The sequence below is a fragment of the Colobus angolensis genome, unplaced genomic scaffold (genome assembly GCF_000951035.1).
Source record: "Colobus angolensis palliatus isolate OR3802 unplaced genomic scaffold, Cang.pa_1.0 Scaffold269, whole genome shotgun sequence".
Taxonomy (NCBI): domain Eukaryota; kingdom Metazoa; phylum Chordata; class Mammalia; order Primates; family Cercopithecidae; genus Colobus; species Colobus angolensis.
This window is the reverse complement of record NW_012115921.1, coordinates 503,870-509,650: the sequence shown is the minus strand read 5'-3', so window position 1 is coordinate 509,650 and position 5,781 is coordinate 503,870.

Sequence of the window (5,781 nt, the reverse complement as noted above, 5' to 3'; positions counted from 1 at the left end):
CCCTTCATTTTAAAATATTTATTGCACTTGCATAGTGGGGGAGAACTTGGATTAACAAATTCACATTAAGATGATACTGATGTTTTAGTTGATTATACATTGAATGTAGCAATATTAAGGACTCCGTGTATAGGAGATGTCATTTGTAAGGCAGGGACATGTATACAATTTGTGACACATCCAGAAAAGCACAATGGTAGTATGATTATTGTCTTCAGAGTTGTCATGTGGAAAGTGTTTTTTTTTTTCTGGTACCAGAAGGCAAGCATTTCTAATAGATGGAGGTAGCAGAGAGGTATATCTTGACTCAATTGGAGGAAAGCATTTACTATAAACCAGGGACTATGCTATCTCCTGCAAAGAAGGTAGTATTGTTTAGTTTTACAGAAAAGAAACCTAAGGCTCAGAATAGTATAAAGACACAACTATTGAGCACAATTATTATTTTAACAGTATCTTCATGACATTTAATACTGAGCACATCCCAGCACTTTGGGATTCCAAGGTGGGAGGATCACTTGAAGCCAGGAGTTCGAGACCAGCCTGGGAAACATAATGAGACCCTACCTCTACAAAAAAAATTAAAAACTAGCTGGGCACAGTGGTGTGCACCTGTAGTCCCAGCAACTCCAGAGGCTAAGGCAGGGGGATCCCTTGAGCCCAGGAGTTCAGAGGCTGCAGTGAGCTATGATCACACCACTGCACCCCAGCCTGGGCATAATTTCTCATGCCAAGTTTTTGATTCTAGGGCATCTTTATTAAAGTGGCCTTGTGAATCAAATATAGCTTCTTGTTTACTCAAGCATTATGAGCTTGTTTGAAGGTTGCAGGCTGCTGTTCTCAAGAAGCAGAGATAAACTATTCTGTGTGTTATCACTTAGACTCTTCTGTCAGCTGTTGCTTCAAACTTCTATCATCAGTGCATCCTGAGCTATATATAATACAGTGTTATCCTATTTCATACTCACCTGTCTGGCCAATGACTTACTGGAGGCTGTTTCTCACATGGTGTCAAGTACATGGACATTGTGATAGCTGTTTTCTCAGAGACCTTTTTATTAAAGGGTTGTGGTATGTTTTTTTTTTCTTTTTCTTTTTTTTCTTTTTTTTGAGATGGGTTCTCACTTTGCTACCCAGACTGGAGTGCAGTGGTGCAACCTCAGCTCACTGCAACCACCAACTCCTGGGTTGAAGCGATTATCCTGCCTCGGCCTCCCAAGTAGCTGGGACTACATGTGCCCACCACCACACATGGCTAATTTTTGTATTTTTAGTAGAGACGGGGTTTCACCACGTTGGCCAGGCTGGTCTCGAACTCCTTACCTCAAGTGATCCTCCTGCCTCGGCCTCCCAAAGTGCTGAGATTACAGGCGTAAGCCACCGCCGGGCCAGTATGTTCTGAAAGACGCCACCAGGTGCCTGACTAGAATGGACAAAAAGCTGGGTCTTTACCTGCTTTTAGATAGTGACTTGTCCAAAGGTTCTGGCAGCCTCATGCTATAGGCCTTATTCTTTCCTTCTAGCACCTTTTTTACATTCTTTTCTGGACCTATGCTTCTTCCAGCAAATCCCAGCCACCATAATAATCCGAGAGGGGACTTCAATCTTGGTATTGCTTTTACTGGAGCCAGAGTAACCCCCCAATTTGTAATTAATACAGAAAATCTAACTCTCCAGGAAACCCCGATACTCTGATGCTGTTGACATACACAAACACTGCCAGTTCCCTTAAACAAGAGAAGTGGGTTGGGAAGAGGGAGTATGGTTATTCTAGTAGAGGTACTTGTGTTTGCCAAGGGATAGACTGGTGGGCAGAGGAAATGGGGACATAGAATCTCCTGTACTCTAAGCCTGCATAACAGGAATTTAACTCTGCTTTCATCAGTTAGCAAACTAATCAGGGGGTTCTGTTATGAAATGCTGGACTCCTTGAAAACATCGGAGAGCCTTGTGCTTGAGGGTGGGTGCTATGGTGATAAGTGATTTTCATCCTGCTTGTTCTGGAAATGGGTAAGGATAGAGAATCTGAATGATGCTGGAGCTGACCATAATGAGGAGGCAATTACCCAGTCCTGCAGAAACTGAGCTCATAAGAGTTTCTCATAAGAGATCTATATATACCTATATATAGATCAGATATATTTTGGAGATGGAGTCTTGCTCTGTCACCCAAGCTGAAGTGCAGTGGCACAATCTCGGCTCACTGTGACCTTTGCCTCCTGGGTTCAAGTGATGCTCGTGCCTCAGCCTCCTGAGCAGCTGGGACTACAGGCACATGCCACCATGCCTAGCTTATATATATATAAAATTATTATTATTATTATTATTTGTATTTTTAGTAGAGACAGGGTTTCACCATGTTGGCCAGGATGGTCTCAAAGTCCTGACCTCAAGTGATCCACCGGCCTCAACTTCCCAAGGTGCTAGGATTATAGGTGTGAGCCTGGCCTGAAACTATATTGAAGTGAACAGGTTTCCTAAATACCAGTTGGAGCACAAGGGTGTATGAAGGGGACCTGTTCTAAGGCCTGAGGAATGGCAGTGAAGAAGAGGATCCAGCTGTGGATGCCCCCAGGAGAGTGGAATTTTAGAAACGGTAAGATTCATTATCAGCAGGTAAGGGATGAGAGAAAGGACAGGAATGGAAAAGAGTGACAATTAGAAGAAATGCAGTGGAAAACTCAGAATCAGCCTAGGTTGTTTCCACCACTGGGATTCAGATCTGTCTGTGTATATCAGAAGCCTGGTGGGTGGACCCATCAGGAATTTTGAGGGACTAAGCAGCATTCTGGGAAAAGTCAACCAGTCAGACATGTCTGACTCCTTAACAAAACTCTTGTTGACAACTTTTTAAACAGTGGATTGGCCCGGTGCAGTGGCTCATGCCTGTAATCCCAGCACTTTGGGAGGCCAAGGAGGGTGGATCACTTGAGGCCAGGAATTTAAGACCAGCCTGGCCAACATGAAGAAACCTCATCTCTACTTACAAATACAAAAATTAGCTGGTTGTAGCGGTGCATGCCTGTGGTCCCAGCTACTCAGGAGGCTGAGGTGGGAGGATCGCTTGAATCTGGGAGGCAGAGGTTGCAGTGAGCTGAGGTCATGCTACTGCACTCCAGCCTGGGTGACAGAGTAAGACTGTCTCAAAAACAACAAAAAAGAACGGTGGACTGTAAACATAGCTTCCTCCTGAAATGCCACTAAAATGACAGTAAAGGAATGTTAAATGATGTAAGGACAAAGAATATGAGAGAAAAGATGGCAGCATCCAGGCAATGTCAACAAAATCTTTGAATCTGGAAAGCAAAAAACAAGGAACAAACTGAGTAGACCAGGGAAAGCAGAAGTCTGGGGCGGGGGCTGGAGGAGTGTTACTAGCAATAAGCAAGCATGTTTGTGCCATAGAACCCCAGAAAGGCTTAGGAATTGGAGGCATCAGTTATCTGGAAAGCAAGAGGGAGTAGGTGGAGGGCTAAAAACAAGATGATTACTTGAAAGATTATAAAGTAAGTTCGTCCTGAAATCCTCACCCCTTATAAACTCATTCATTCATTCATTCATTATCTCCTGGGGAAGATGAACTAGTTGGAGCCACCAAGAACAACTGGGAGCTGAGGGGAGACATCCTACTGAATTTAGAGATTTAAAGCTCAGCATTCTGTTTGTTTTTTTGAGACAGGGTCTCACTCTGTTGCCCAGGCTGGAGTGCAGTGGCACAATCATGGCTCGCTGCTGCCTCAACCTCCTGGGCTCAAGTGATTCTCCACCTCAACCTCTTGAGTAGCTGGGACTACAGGCATGCGCCACCAAACCTGAGTAATTTTTGTATTTTGTGTAGAGATGGGATTTCACCATGTTGCCTGGGCTGGTCTTGAACTCCTGGGCTCAAATGATCTGCCCACCTTGGCCTCCCAGAGTGCTGGGATTACAGGTGTGAGCCACTGTGCCCAGCCTAAAGCTCAGCATTCTGAAGAGTAAGAAACCTTTCCCTGGCTTGGATCCCAGCAGTCTGAAACTTGGCTGTTATCTTAGGATACTGCTTTCACTGCAGCCCTCTCAAGGTGATTTTTTTCTCCCACAGTCCTCCTATTACTGGTCCTGGAGATGGGGTAGATGATGATCTTGTTCCTCATTACTGCTTCCAGACATGTCTCCTATCTTCCCTTAAAACTCTCAGCTTTGAGTTGCATACAATCAAATAATATCTCTTCATTGCTATCATCTACAAAATCTACAAACCCTGGGTCATCCCCTCTCATTTCTCAGTAAGTTTAGTTCATTGCTCATTTCATTTCCCGCAGCACTACTCCTGATTTAACTCTGGGCGATTTTTAATCACATACAGGGATAATTGTTTCAACACCCTGACTATAGGTTCTTTGAATAGTTTTCCACTGACTTTGTTCTCTACTATTCTCATCCATTCACTCTCAGTCATACCTTAGATCTCATTATTACCAAAAACTGTAACCCCTCCATGATCTACCTCATTATCTGACCACCACTATCTTCCAGACATCTAGTAACTTAACTCCAACACTCCCTACCACCTTTTCATTGTCCCTAATCTCCAAGTTCCTTCTCTTCCTGTCATAATCAACTTAAATCCCAGGATCAATCATTATAATCATGTAACTTGCATGTACTTTTAACTTAGTTTACCCCTTTTTGTCACACTCACTTTGCAAAATCACAACTTTAAAGCCAGCTCTTTGCCTTTGTACTGACTTCTGTGCAGCAACTATGCTGATTAGTCTTACTTTAAATTCATGTCCATAACCTTCAGGCCTTAATGCTGCCTGATAATCATATTTCCCTACTCTATATACCTTCCCATCTTCCTAGATCAGGAGTCAGCCAACTTTTTCTGTAAAGGGCCAGATAAGTATTTTTGGCATAGCAGGTCATAGTCTCTTTTGCAATTATTCAACTTTGCCACTGTAGCATGAAAGTAGCCAGAGGCAATATGTAAATAAATGAAATTTGTGTTGCATTTATTTTTTACATGCCATGATGTAATAGCATCTTAAATTTTTTTCCCAACCGTTTAAAAGTAAAAAAGTATTCTTAGCTTGTGGACTGCACTAAAATTGGATTTGGCCACAGTCTATAGTTTGCTGTGCTGTGTCCTAAATTATTTCACACTTTCTCTTTTCTTCCAACCCTTCCTTCCCCATTTTCACTGTCAGATGATGACCTTGTTTTCCATTTCATTCATCTACCACATCCACCCTCTTACCAGCATCTATATATATATATGTTCAGCTTTCCCTTCCGTTGCTGTGTTACCTAACACAAGACCTAAATACTATATAACTTACTGTTTATCTCCATCCCTAGAATCTAGTCCCAGGAGACAGTTTTGTCTGATGTATATGCAGAACCTGGAACAGTGTTTGTAAGTCCTCAACAAATACCTGAATGAATGAGCACTGTCTATCAGACTAGCAGGCAGGCAAAATTTTAGAGAATTTTACTCCAGGAAAACTTACCTCCTTTCTGGTTTTTTTTTTTTTTTTGAGATGGAGCCTTGCTCTGTCACCCAGGCTGGAGTGCAGTGGTGCGATCTCCGCTCACTGCAACCTCCGCCTCCTGAGTTCAAATGATTCTTCTGCCTCAGCCTCCCGAGTAGCTGGGATTACAGGCGTGTGCCACCATGCCCGGCTAATTTTTTGTATTCTTAGTAGAGACAGGATTTCACCGTGTTAGCCAGGATGGTCTCAATCTCCTGACCTCGTGATCTGCCCGCCTCAGCCTCCCAAAGTGCTGGGATTACAGGCA